This window comes from Triturus cristatus, chromosome 1_1 (assembly GCF_964204655.1).
Source record: "Triturus cristatus chromosome 1_1, aTriCri1.1, whole genome shotgun sequence".
Classification (NCBI taxonomy): domain Eukaryota; kingdom Metazoa; phylum Chordata; class Amphibia; order Caudata; family Salamandridae; genus Triturus; species Triturus cristatus.
This window is the reverse complement of record NC_140579.1, coordinates 818815756-818830644: the sequence shown is the minus strand read 5'-3', so window position 1 is coordinate 818830644 and position 14889 is coordinate 818815756.

The following is a 14889-nucleotide window of genomic DNA, read 5'->3' as shown; positions in this document are numbered from 1 at the left end:
AAACTTTGGTTGACATTGAAAGATCTAGGGCTACACGGCGGCTTGTTGTCCTTGATCCAGAGGCTGCATGCGGATAACTCCGCCAGAATAAGATGGGGAGGGCAGGGTTTAACGACTGAGGACTTCCCTGTCCAAAGAGGTGTCAGGCAAGGGTGTGCAATGGCCCCAACGTTATTTTCTCTATATATTAACAACATAGCGGATCGTCTTTTGAAAGCCCACGTAGACGCACCCATTCTTGGCAACACTAAGGTCCCTATTCTAATGTTCGCTGATGATACGCTTTTAATTGCTAAAACACCTTGCGGTCTTCAGCGTTCATTGGACATTTTCGAGACCTTTTGTGTTGACCGAGGCCTTGAGGTGAACATTAAAAAAACCAAGCTTATGATATTCAGGCCACATAAATCTTTTAAAAATAGTTTTGTTTTATTTAAAAATCCGCTTGAACAAGTACAGGCTTTTAATTATCTAGGTGTTAACATCCAAAACAATTTTTCGTGGAAACTACAGCGTGATATGTCTACCTTAAAACACAGGCAAATTGCTGGAGCTCTTGCTGGTGAATTTAAAAAGTCCCCCTCGAAGCCTATTAGACCTGTGCTTCAGGTGTATAGTGCAAAAGCGGTGAGCTCGGCTCTTTATGGTGCTGAACTGTGGGGTTACGAGAACCTGTCTCCTTTAATTATCTCGGAAAACAGGTTCTTGCGTAGTATTACTTCCCTCCCCAGAGCACGCCCATTGTTCCTTTAAGATATGACCTAGGCAAGAATTCAATAGCCGATGTAGCCAGACTTCGTCCTATTTTATATTGGCGTCGCCTGTGGACCACCCCGGATTTAGCCCAGTATGCGGAGGGTTTTCTGGATATAATGTCTTTGGTGGGCTCCCGGAAGATTGTTTGGCTTAACGAGACCAGAAAATCCCTTGTGGCACTAGGGATGAGCGATCTCTGGGAGAACCCCTTGGCTGCTACCTTTCCATCTAAAGCACACATGAAAGAAAAATATTGGGAGTTGGTAAATGCCAAGGTATTCCAGGAAACCAAATCCCTCTCACTAACTGACGAATTTTTGAGTATTAAACTAGCCCCAAGGTTAGAACACTTTTGGGATCTTGTTACCAAAGTGCTCGATAGGAAACTATTTTTCCAGATGCGGGTGGGAGTGTTGCCTTTAAAATCCTTCTCAGCTAGATGGACGCCTACAAGTAGCAACTTATGTTTTTACTGTAAATTTAAGGTAGAAACCCTTGCACACATGTTTTTTGCGTGCCCTGCCTACGCGGCCCCGAGGCGTGTATGGTTGAGACCCGTTTGTAAACTATTGGGCACAAGACGGAGTGTAGAAGCTTTAAGACTCCTTCGTACCTGCACAGACCCGGTAATTGTTGTGGCCGTGGCCAAATTTCTGGGGTGGGCATGGGTAATTAGATTTAAGAGACTTAGCGAGTAGTGTTAGTGATTCTGGATGTTACCCGTAATGATTTTTGTGTATCCCAAATGCTTTTTTTAAAAATATGTAAATATTTTAAATAGTAACATTTTTAGATTGTCTTATTTGTGTATTTTGTACCTGTGCTGTTTTGTATCGCTTTTATGACTTCTGTCGAATAAAGCTGTTTGGATTTAGACTACGTGGTCAAAAATTATGTTTATTGGGGATTGACCAGGTGTCATATCTAAAAACCAAAATAGTCTTAAACAACTACGACTATTTCCTGACTTGGTCTCGTGAGGTCGACATGTTTCAGCCGATATGGTCGACTGACCCGGCTTTCTTCAGGACCTAATTTCGATAGTAATCAAGGCTACTGCAGGATATAGCTGGCCAGCTTCGAGGTAGAGTCACTCTACACGTGTATTCCGCAACGAGAAACTCTGGATTCCATCAGGAGACTCTTGGAAGCACGTGATCTGAATAGCATGCCTCCCGTTCACTTCATTATGGAGTGCGCGAGGATAGCAATGACCGAAAAAAAATTCCGATTCGAGGACCAAATTTTTCTACAAATCTCTGGTACCTCGATGGGGAGTGTTTTTGCGCCTAGCCTCGCCAACCTATATGTCCATCTATTTTAACAACATCATGTACTGAACCACAGCAACCCTTTTCATAAACATCTGGTGCTGTGGAAGAGGTACATAGATGATGTACTGGTGGTTTGGCGAGGCACGAGCCAGGAGATTCAGGCTTTTCACACTTGGCTCAACGAGCGAAATGCCTTTCTGAAGTTCACGATCGAGTTTGATCAACAGTGTCTGTCCTTTCTCGACATCTCCATCTTTCCTGTTGGAACTTTTAAGAAAACCGATGTCCAGAAATTCTCTCCTTTTGTTCGACAGTCACCATCCGAGGGCCCTAAGAGAGAATCTTCCTGTGGGCCAGTTCCTGCTAATCAGGAGGAACTGTTCCACTAAGGATCTCTTCAATAAACATGCTGGAGAACTGGCACACCAACTTCGGTCACGCCAGTACCCCAAACGATTAGTGCGTCAGGCTTGGAAAAGAGCATCGAATAATAATCGGGATGCGCTGTTGGATAACAGCACTTTGAGGACCCCCAACGATAGGCTCACTTTCGTAACCACCTTTTGTACCCTCTCCAACAGATTACAAAAGACGGTCCGCAAACATTGGCACATTTTAAATGTGGCCACAGACAATATTCCATCTCCTTTATTTGCATTCAAAAAGGGTCCCAGCTTACGTAATAGCTTGGTGCACACACGACCACCTACACAACCCACACGTACCGTCAATACTTTGGGGTCATCATCCCCAGTACGAGGTCACTACCCCTGTGGGTCTTGTAGTGTTTGTCCTCAGACTACCAAGACCACATCAGTTGACATAGGGACTAGTCGCCCATGGATACTTAACAGCCATACTAATTGTAATTCAGAGGGCGTGATATACATGATTACGTGCCCTTGCTCTTTACACTACATCGGGTACACTACACGCAAAATCAAGCTCCGTATCAGTGAGCACAAGAGCACGATTCGATGTAAGAAACAGTCTACTTGCCTCACAGATCATTTTCTGGCTAAACAACATAAAGCTGATGATCTGAGGTGGATCGTGCTCGAACGACCTCTGATTCCCCAACATGTAAGTGACACCTCTAGGTTTCTGTTTTCAAGAGAACAAAGGTGGATTTTCAAAATGAAAACAGACACACATGGTTTGAATGACAGTATTCCATGGACCTCCATCTGAACTGTATTATCATCTGACATGTGTAGTTTACCATTATCTTTGCACTTTACCTATAATTCCATCATTTATGAGAATGTTTTTCCATGACAGTCAGGACCTTGATCAGTACTAAACCTACTATATTGACGAGGACCCAATATTAGAAACATCTGAAAGCTCTATGTTATTCCATACCTTATCGTAGAGCTTGACTGAGCACTGATAGTATCGTATATCCCAGTTCCCACTGGATAGGGATTTTAGGATTACGTGTGTCGTAGACAGGAATTGGATTGGGGCTGCTTGCCTTCTCCTCGTACTATTTATGTCTACAAACTCTATCAACACCTTTTTCATAAGATTCAAGTGACAAATAGAGTTAATGTGGGGTACTACTTGACATCTCAGTATCACAACTCAGAGATACAAATATCCAAAGGATATAAGTAGACCTCAATGAATTGAGTCAGCCTAATTGTTTTAGATTTTTTTTTATTTTTTTAGACTTTATGGCTGACCTGTACCATTTTCATTCTCTGGGTTCCTCTACCTTAACTTAACTCATCCATCTAGATATGCCTTATCATACTAGGCCTGGGTGATGAAATAAGCAATTGAACACCTGGGCTGTTACAACATTTGCTGTATGGGGGTTACATTTGGACTGTCAGTTTCAGTGCCTTTCTATTTTCTACTTTTTAATTACATCTACGAAGTAGAAAGAGGTGGCGGCCATCTACCATCTTGCTTTGGCTGGCTTGAGCACGTCAACACGGGTGCTTATTAATTCATTGATTGTGTTTTAAACCACTTCCATGAAGTTGAGAAGTGCGGCAGCCATTTATTATTCCACCTGCTTCGGCTGTCCCGTGCATGATAATTTAGGTGCAGTGCGCCTAGGGGGCTTTACGTGATGTAGTTGCTGCATACAGAATAAGGGGGTCACTGTTAGCATTCTGACCAGTCCAAGTTCTGCGCATACGTAGAGACTAGTGTCTCCACGCGTTTGTTTTTACGGACAGCGGTACATCTGGCCATGGAGAGGGATGGGAACCTTTGGCCCCCCACACTCTAGTGCTAATCTATGTCACATGCCCGGAGGTTTGATCCGCGGTTTTTGTTTGGTTGGTGTATGGCGATATTGGCAGCCAGAAATAAGCTAGCCATTCAGCGTGCGTTGAAGCACGAGAGAGACACTATCCGTTTGGGAACACTCTGGACTGCGCACGCGCGTGAGGACGAGTGTCGCCACTTCCGCGCATGCGTGTTCTGAATTGCGAGCCCGGAGTGAGGACAAATACGAACACCTGTTGCCTCAAACGTCTAACCTGACCAATCAGAGCGGGTATTTAGGGATTCCCTTCCTTCCTGCCGTCACCTCCCAGACTGCTCGCAGTCAGGCTCGAAGTATCGACGGACAGGTAAGGAGAGGGTTATCCAGGTTTTTCGCCATTACTGGGTTAGTTTGGCTGGCTTTAATTTACTGTGGGATGTTTGGGGAGAAGACTAGATCACTCTGTTGTGAACCTTTGAAGTGGGTGGCATTGTGTTCTCCCTAGGATCGGATGGAATAAGTCCTACATAGACATCTCAAAAAATATATGAAGGGAGAAAGGTCCCCCTGATTTGACTGCATGAGGCTGTTTAAATAATGGTCCTTGCTTTTACTAAGGGGTATGAGGATTCGCATATGGAGTTGGTTTGTAAGAGAATCATTTGCCTGGTACACCTGGCCTGTCACGCCTGAGGGGCATGTTTTCTAAAGTCAAGGGTTTATCGGTTTTAGATGTTGAATTTATTGTAGGGACGGCAGAGGTACGAGTATCTGTGTGCAATTTGTTCTTCTTTGTCCTTACATTTTAACAGAGCGGTGCTCCCTTCACCGAGCAGTCAGCCGGGTGAGGTGAGGCTTTTCTCCCACAGAAAGCTGGGTGAGTCAAATCCATATTTCAAAACTTTATTGGTCTGTAAACCACGTTTTGGGTTATTTATAATGAGTACAGTGCACAAAAGGGCACTGGAGGACAGAAGTCGTTGATGCTGTATATGTTTGTGTGTGAGAATTTCCTAATGGTTTGATTCTCATTATTCCTTTTAGGAAAGAAGATAAAGTTACAGTACCAAAGCAAAAAGATTGCTAGTCTGGTAGGGTGGCTATGGCCACACACTCACTTTATGATAACATCATAATTATCTTAGAGAATCTTTGTTTCTTTACACTATTTTCACTAAATATATCCTGCAGTAGCCTTGATTACTATCGAAATTAGGTCCTGAAGAAAGCCGGGTCAGTCGACCATATCGGCTGAAACATGTCGACCTCACGAGACCAAGACAGGAAATAGTCGTAGTTGTTTAAGACTATTTTGGTTTTTAGATATGACACCTGGTCAATCCCCAATAAACATAATTTTTGACCACGTAGTCATTTTTAAAGCACTTTCACTTTAGAGCACTGCATATGTTTTTCTGAGTCTTCAAAAGTTGTATTACACACTGTGGCAGGAGATTTTTCTATCTTGGGATCATTGGGTCGGGCACCCAGCAGGGCCGGCTGGCTCGATAATGTGGGCCCAGACCTTGACCCTTTAGAGTCTCAGATGACGAAGCTCCGCCAACAAGGGTGGGCTGATGGACTCTCAATCTTCTGGCTCAGTGATGTACTGACTATTTGAAGAGGTTTGCACTGTGTTTGCGGTATCAAGCGGCTTTGTGTTCGTTATTTTTGGACTTAAAACCTTCTGCTAGCGTGTTTCTGTGTCTTTTGGGGATTGAAGGTGCTGTAGTCCTTAAACTAGTTCCCCTAGGACCCTTATATATATTATTGTTGAGTGGGTTGGAAGCAGGGCCTGGCATTGTCCGGCCCCCACCCAAGCTTGCTGCTCCTGCCTTCCTTCCTCCTGGCCATCCATTGTCCAAGTCCATGTCCCTGCTCCCTTATTACAGCCCTGTGTGGCCATTGTTCTGCCACTGGCCTTCCCGCCTTCTCTGAACAGTTAGCTTGCTGCCCCATCCACCTCCTCCCTATCCTCTGTTGTCTGAATCCATGGACTAGCCTCCTCCCTCCTTCCATGCATGGTCTGATGTGCTGCCACTGCCCTCCATTTAGCATGATGTACCAGTCGACTCCTGCTGCCCTCCATTGCCCAATTCTATGCCCCATCATTCACCTCCTGCTTAGCCTCTGTGCTTAGCTTGCTGCCCCTATTCTCTGTCCCCCTGCCCTCCGATGTCTTTGTGCATGCCCCTGCTCCATCCTTTTTGCCCACCTTGTTCCATGGACCTGCCACTCCTATCTACTCTGAGTGTTCTGTTGAGCTGTCACTCCCCTCCCACCTGCCTAGCATTGTCAGATGACTGTAACCTGTCCCTGCCACCTCCACCCTGCCTGTCCACATTCCATGCCACTATCCCCTTCCTCCTGTCCTCCATGGTCCATTTTACTGCCACACCCTTCTGCCCTCCCTGGTTTGTTGTGCTGCAACTGCTTCTCCTGCCTGCCCCGCGTGGTCTGTTGTGAGGCCCCTTCCCCTGAACTCTCGTCTGTGCCCAGGTCCTGACCCTCCCTTCTATCCTCCATGGTCCTTTGTGCATGCCCCTGCACCCTCCTTCTTGCCCATCATAGCCATTGTGCTGCCACTAACCCTCCCGCTTGCCATGCATGGTCTTCTGTGCTGCCACGGCCCCTCCCACCTTCCCTCCATGGTCTGTGTGTATGCCATCATAGTCTCACTGTTGCTCTCCATGATGTGTCTTGCTTCTAGTACCCATCCTGCCTGACCTCCATGGTCATCTTGCTGCTCCTGCCCTGCCCCCTTGCCCCCAGCCCTCTGTTTCCATGTGCAGACCCCTATTACCTCCCTCCTGGCTTGTCTGTTCCATTGTAATGCCCCTGATCCGTCCCTCCTGCCCTTTATGGTCTGTTATGCTGCAGCTTTCTCTCCTGTCTGTCCATTATGGTCAGCTAGCTACCGTTGCCTCTTTCCCCTCTGTTCTCTGTTGTCCATGTGCATGGTCCTGTCCCCTCCCAAATGCTTTCTATGGATTGTTGTGCTGCACTCCCGTACCGCATGCCCTGTGTGGTGTATTGTGCTGCTGCAAACCCTGATGCCTGCCCTGTAGGGTCAGTTTGGTGCACCTCTCCATGTCCCTCCTGTCCTCTGTTATCCAAGTCCATGTCCCTACCCCAATTCCTCCTGCCTTCCATGACACAATGTACCATACTTGCGAACATTTTGAACTTGGTAAGAGGGAGATTTTGAAAAAAAACTGGGGTATTGATTTTCCCCTTTGAGTTACACTGAAAAAGAGGAAATTGTAGACAGATCAAATAAAGCCCATTTGAGCTTAAAAACATTGGACGTTTCCTGGCTGAATCGGGTCTGTTGGCATGTATGGTTGTACTACCATTGCCTCTTCCTTCTGCCACAATGGTCTATTACATTGCCACAGCCTCTCTTGCAAGTCCTGTATTGTTGGTTTGTTGCCCCTGCCACCCTTTCCACTGCCCTCCATAGTCTGTTGTGCTGCCACTGCCCTTCCTGCCTGCCCAGTGTGGTCAAATTGTTGCCTCTGCACCCTCCTACCTGCCTTCAATTTGCAGAGTCCATGCCCCTGGCCTCTGCCTCTCAACAGTATCCTAATGAACAACTAGATTGCTAACATTCTATATTTATTACAAAAGTGTGGAACGCCTGACGTCATCTTAATGTAATCATAACTGTAATACCTAGAGCATTTCCTTTAGAAATTACATATATAAGAGGGTCTTATTTGCATCGAAATTATGGTTAGTGCTCTAAAAAACTAAAATGAGGACATATTTTCTGAGTTTTCAAATAGAGACAAAGCACTTTTAAATTATTTGTTATCTTTATGTTTTTTTATCCAGTTGACCACTTGATTAAATGTTGCACTTAGGGGAGAGGATGTGGTGTTACTTCCAGAGCTGCAGACTTTGCAACTGGGGAACCAGGTTGGAGTTTCTGCTTCAGCTCGACATTCTGTGATTCTGGTCAAATCACTTAATCTCCCCATGTCTACAACCAAAATGAATTTGTTCTTGTGTGATGTAACCAATGCTCATTTAAACCACTCCAATACCTGACAAGTCTGCACTATATGAAACTGCATAAACACAAAAAATAAAAAGTGTTTTGCACACTTCTGTCATTGGGCTACATGTGGGCTACATCTGGGTGATATTTGTGCTACATTTGGGCTCTTTTGTCTCTGGTGGCCATCTGGGGAGATTTATTTGTTATGAAGTTTCCTAATTTCCTCATTTACTGCAGTCCCCTCAGTAGGAAATACTTTCAGTTTTTAGGTCTCGCCTTGCTATCGCAAAAGCGATCGCAAAGCGAGACTATTGTAAGGGGGTTTTAAAAGTGCTCCCAAAAAGCGGATTGCATGGCTAGCACGCGCACAATCACGCTCATTGTGCCGCCATGCAATCCGCTTTTTGGGAGCACTTCAAAGGGTCCGCTCCCCCGCCTGGAATGTGCTCCCCCGCCCCCAAGCGCGCGCGCCATGCTCCACCGGGCTTGTCTTTTTTTTTTGTAGCTTTAAGCGCGAGGCGCGCGTGCGGCCAATGCTTGTTTTCTCCTTACTCTCCTTTCTTAATCCTCACACTACTCTTCTCATCCCTCTACACCATTATACTTCACATTACTCTTCTCCTCATCACTCTCTTTCCTTATCCCTCACTTTGCTCTTTTCATTAATCTTTGTTATAAAAATATGTAACCGTTAATTTGTAAAGTCTTGTTCTAACCATTCAATGTCCTCTTTTTGCAAGCCTCTCCCTCTTAACATCACACTCACATTATTTGTATCCATTATCAGGCGCTTTCTATTTAGACACAATATTTAGCAATAAACAGGTAGATATATGTTCGTAATCTGCACAGCCCGAGCAGACCCAAAGGGTCCCTTTATTCTCCTGCCCCACAGACTCCCTGTTCTCTCCCTCATCGCACTCTGGTGTGCCTTGCTCTGGGATTTGCTTATTTATATTTTTTAAACTATATTCCCTTTGATTACGGGAAAGTTTCCATCTTCCTTCTATCATAATGGGATTCCCTTTCACTGCTCCTATAAAACTGAACAGCGCCTACAACTGTAGCAATCACCACAAACGGGATCTAAGGTTCAAAGCAACATTGCAGTGTTTGTGGGATACTTCTTACCTGTGGGTCACCAGACATCAATCATTCTGTGCTCTCAAACAGATAACAATCTCAAAGCCAGGCTCTGTGGGTTTTATTTGCTGCCACAGCCTCCGATTAAAGAACAATTGGAAGATTTTCCACCATGCCAGACTTCTTGGCGCTGGGAAGAAATGAAGACCGGAGCGCTCATTCCTACGTCATGGCACAGAGTTCGCTCTGTTGATAACAGTTACCAGTTGTTTACCAGCTTAAAGCCCCCATGTTACATCACGGGTCACACCAAAGCAACGTCCAGCTTTCTCATTTCCTACAGACGGACACTTTTAAGTGTGCTGCCACAGTCGCGAAATTACAATATAAAAGAAAAAAGATTTTGTATACCAGCAAAATAGTAAAGATCTTTTAAATACTGTACATCTACAAATTGCATAAAAAGTTACCTTGTAAATGGAAAAGCTTTTTTTTTTTACCACTTTATCAACATTCAAAAATATACATTACTTTACAATATTTACTGTCCGTTTCTGTTTTACAAAGAAATATATACTTTATTTTCCTCACTCTGGTGCGTTTATTTCAGCATTTCACATTGTTGGCCTTAGATTAGGGTTTATAGCCAATTGAACAATTGCTAAAAACAAATATAAAATTAATTACTGCCACACAATGTAAAAGAGTTTTGGGAGATGCTTTTGTGAGCTCTATCGGCGCTGATTTTACACATCACACACTCCACTACCTTATTGTCTCGCAACTTCTCTCTCTTTTCCCACTCAACATCTCGCAGTACTTACAAACTCTTATTTGGTGTACTATTTGACCAGATAGATTTCTGTCACAGACCTCTGTAACTAATTTGCTTGCACAACGATAAATTCACTTCCTTTCAATTTGTTAGTCTCTCTGTATCACGCTCTACACTTTTCTACATGTGCATCTTTTATGTAACATGTAAAACACTATCTGTATTTGCCTCTTTCCTTTCTCACTACACACTCTCTTTTAGGTACACACTACTTCTCTATCCACACTATTTTAGTTCTTCCCCTATCCTCTTTGCCTACAACTCTCTCACAGACTCCATCTCCCACAGACTCCCTCTCCCACAGACTCCCTCTCCCACTCTCTCCTACTGACTGACTCACTCTCTCACTAATTGACTCACTCTCAATGACTCACTAATTGACTCACTCTCACTGACTCACTCTCACTCTCTCACTAATTGACTCACTCTCACTGACTCACTCTCTCTATCACTAATTGACTCACTGACTCTCTCTCTCACTAATTGACTCACTCTCACTGAGTCACTCTCTCACTAATTGACTCATTCACTGAGTCACTCTCTCACTAATTGACTCACTCTCTCACTAATTGCCTCACTCTCACAGACTCACTCTCACTGACTCACTCACTCTCTCACTAATTGACTCACTCTCACTGGCTCACTCTCACTGACGTACTCTCACTGACTCACTAATTGACTCACTCTCACTGACTCACTCTCACTAATTGACTCACTCTAACTGACTCATTCACTAATTGACTCACTCTCAATGACTCACTAATTGACTCACTCTCCCTGACTCACTCTCTCACTAATTGACTCACTCTCACTGGCTCACTTGCTCACTAATTGACTCACTCTCACTGAGTCACTCTCTCACTAATTGACTCACTCTCACTGACTCACTCTCTCACTAATTGACTCACTCTTACTGATTGACTCACTCACTAATTGACTCACTCTCAATGACTCACTCATTGACTCACTCTCACTGACTCACTCTCACTCACTCACTAATTGACTCACTCTCACTGGCTCACCATACCACAGGAATGTTCCACAGGCAAAAAAAAAGTTACTTTACAGTATCCTTGTTGCATCCTTTTGTAGTGTGATCGAAGTATACTACAGTTACAAATATAAAGAAATCAAGGCCGAAAGCAAGTACATTAAAATGAAGTAAATATTGCCTACTTGCCACTAAAGTTATGGAAAATAGTAACTGAAAAGTGTAGCGAAATGAAAGCATTGGCATAGCCAATAGGTCTCGCTTTTGGGACCTTATAAGTGTTTAACCATGCAACAGTTGATGTTGTTGCACCAAGGATATTGTGTTGAATGACTAAATACTAATAAGGTCCCAAAAGCGAGACCTATTGGCTATGCTTGCCACCATGCAACAACATACATAGTGTGAAAAATGGATGGCATTTATAAGGTTAAATTTACGTTGATGTACAAAGTGCGTTTCTAGCAGAATATTTTTAAAGGGTGGTTGGTGTTTCTCTTATTTTAATGGTGGCCACCTCTCGCCTCTTAAATCTTTGTTATTTAAACTTCTACCGTGTTTATTTCATAATCCTGTCCTACCCTGGACCCTAAGCCCGTATCCTTCGGATACTTGTTATCCCTTTTGCGATGCCATAGATGTGTATAAGCACTGACCTTTTGCGACTGTTCCTCAAAACTTTTATTATTTTATTATCAAATGGTAAAAAAGAAATCTCTCTTTCCGCGCCACGCTCCGCCGGGCTTGTCTTTTTTTTTTAAGACTTGTGCCCTGACTGTGCGTAATCTGCCATCTCTTCTTCTATTCTTTATCTTTTGTATTTGCTCCTCAAATTTTCTCCTTTTGGGCCTGCGGGTTGTACAAATCTAGACAGCAGGCAAGGAGGCTTTTGCAGAGGTATAATTACAGTGTAGTGTAGTCCGAACATGTAACTAAAATGTGTGTCTTTGACTCAAATCACAAAACGATTTATAAAGGTTTTCCATACCTATCTATTAACACACAATATTTGCTAATGCGTGCTTTTAAACACACTCACAGTGTTCCTGCAGCAAGGTCGCGTAACCATTATTTAATGTTTGTGGTTCAAGCATGCAGACAGCGCGGCTTGTTTGCAATTACATTAGAAATGCTAAATTAACAAGTGTCAGCAGGAAACAGACCAGAGGCGCCACTGGGGCAGAAGCCAGACAGAACCATCCTCCTTGATTGCTGTTTCCCCTCAGCGGAGTCCGTGCTGCATATACTTACGGAGCCTGCAAGGTTAATAAGGTCACATTTAAAATTCTGCTTTGGCTTCCAGCGCTTAATATTTGACTGTTCCCACATGCAGGGTGCCAGAAGAAACGGATATGGTGTGATACATAGAAGTAAGAGGGAACAACTGTTAACAAGCATTTGCAATGCAATAGGTCTCGCAGTTACACGAGTTAAAGCTATTGACATTGTAAATGACATTGTAAATGACAATGCCAATAGGCATTGTTATTTGCAATGTCAATAGCTCAAATTCACATTATCTTTCTTAGTCATGTGAGAATGAAGTCTGACATTCTCAGTAAAACATGTACATCCAACAAGGGCAGAGACTGTCAGTTGATTCCTTTGTGTTCTGCTGCAGCTTCCCAGAGTGTTCTAAAGAACAACTAGAGCGCTAACAGTCCTACTTATGATAAACGTATTGGCACAACTGAAGCCATCTTGATTGGAATAAAGTGGTAACTCTTAAAACACTTAATTTAAAAAGGAACAAAATGAGGGGGTTCATTTTGCCATAGAATGTATGATTAGTGCTGCAGAAAGAAAAATTAGGGCACATTGTGAGAGACTTCTCAAATCCTCTTCTATTTCATTAAAGAATTCTGACATGCAGACTGAAACATGCACTTTCAATACCAGCAGCAGACTTCCCTGGTGAGCAGTAGCTTTACTACAGTGATCTAATGAGCAACTAGAGTGCTAACATTCTGAATTTATGGCAAATGTGTGACACATCTGAATGCCTTCTTCATTAAATCAAAGTAAAAAACTGACAGTATGCCTACTGAGGAGACTGTAGTAAATGAGGAAATTAGGAAACTTCATAACAAGTCTCCCAAGATGGCCACCAGAGACAAAAGAGCCCAAATGTAGCACAAATATCACCGAGATGTAGCCCAAGTATAGCCCAATGACAGAAATCCCAGAGTGTTTTAAAGAACAACTAGAGCGCTAACAGTCTTACTTATGACAAAAGTATGGCACACCTGCAGCCATCTTGATTCGAATAAAGTGGTAACACTTAAAACATTTAATTTGCAAAGGAACAAAATGAGGGGGTTCATTTTGCCATAGAAATTATGATTAGTGCTGCAGAAAGAAAAATTAGGGCACATTTTGAGTGACTTCTCAAATCCTCTTCTATTTCATTAAAAAGTTCTGACATGTAGACTGAAACATGCACTTTGAATACCAGCAGCAGACTTCCCTGGTGAGCAGTAGCTTTACTACAGTGATCCAATGAGGAACTAGAGTGCTACCATTCAGAATTTATGGCAAATGTGTCACATCTGAATGCCTTCTTGATGGAACCAAAGTAAACAAGCAATGAAAATGCAACAGGTCTCGCCCTCGTTTAAGTTAAAGCAATTCTGTTTGTAATTAGGTGGCTTTTTAGCTTTGCTTTTATTAGTGTTTTTCAAAATGTCATGTACATAACAAGCATATATGTATATGTATGCATGCACTTATATTTGTATTTATATAGATATGCAGATTATATATATGTTTATATATGTATGTAAATATATCTACATATACATATATATAAATGCATATGCATATATGTGCATATGTGTGCGTGTAGAGAGAGGTAGAGAGAGGTAGAGAGGTAGAGGTGTAGAGGTAGAGACGTAGAGGTAGAGAGGTAGAGGTAGAGAGCAGTAGAGAGAGAGGTAGAGAGAGGGAGAGAGTAGAGGATGAGTAATAGAGAGTAGAGAGTAGAGAGAGTGTAGCAGAGAGTGAGTAGGAGAGAGTAGTAGAGTGAGTAGTAGAGAGTGAGTAGTAGAGAGTAGTAGAGAGTGAGAAGTAGAGAGTAGTAGAGAGTCGTAAAGAGTGAGTAGTAGAGTGAGTAGTGGAGAGTAGTAGAGAGTGAGTAGTAGAGAGTAGTAGAGAGTGAGTATTAGAGAGTAGTAGATAGTGAGTAGTGGAGACTGAGTAGCAGAGAGAGAGTAGTAGAGAATGAGTAGTAGTGTGAGTAGTAGAGAGTAGTAGAGAGAGAGTAGTAGAGAGTGAGTAGGTAGAGAGTAGTAGGTAGAGAGTAGTAGAGAGTAGTAGAGAGAGAGTAGTAGAGAGTGAGTAGTAGAGAGTAGTAGAGAGTGAGTAGTAGAGAGTGAGTAGTAGAGAGTGAGTAGTAGAGAGTAGTAGAGAGTGAGTAGTAGAGTGAGTAGTAGGGAGTAGTAGAGAGTGGGTAGTAAAGTGAGTAGTAGAGTGAGTAGTAGAGAGCAAGAAGTAGAGAGTGAGTAGTAGAGAGTGAGTAGTAGAGAGTAGTAGAGAGTGAGTAGCAGAGAGAGTAGTAGAGAGTAGTAGAGTAGTAGAGTGAGTAGTAGAGAGTAGTAGAGAACGAGTAGTAGAGAGTGAGTAGTGGAGAGTGAGTAGTAGAGAGTGAGTAGTAGAGAGTGAGTAGTAGAGAGAGAGTAGTAGAGAGTAGTAGAGTGAGTAGTAGAGAGTGAGTAGTAGAGAGAG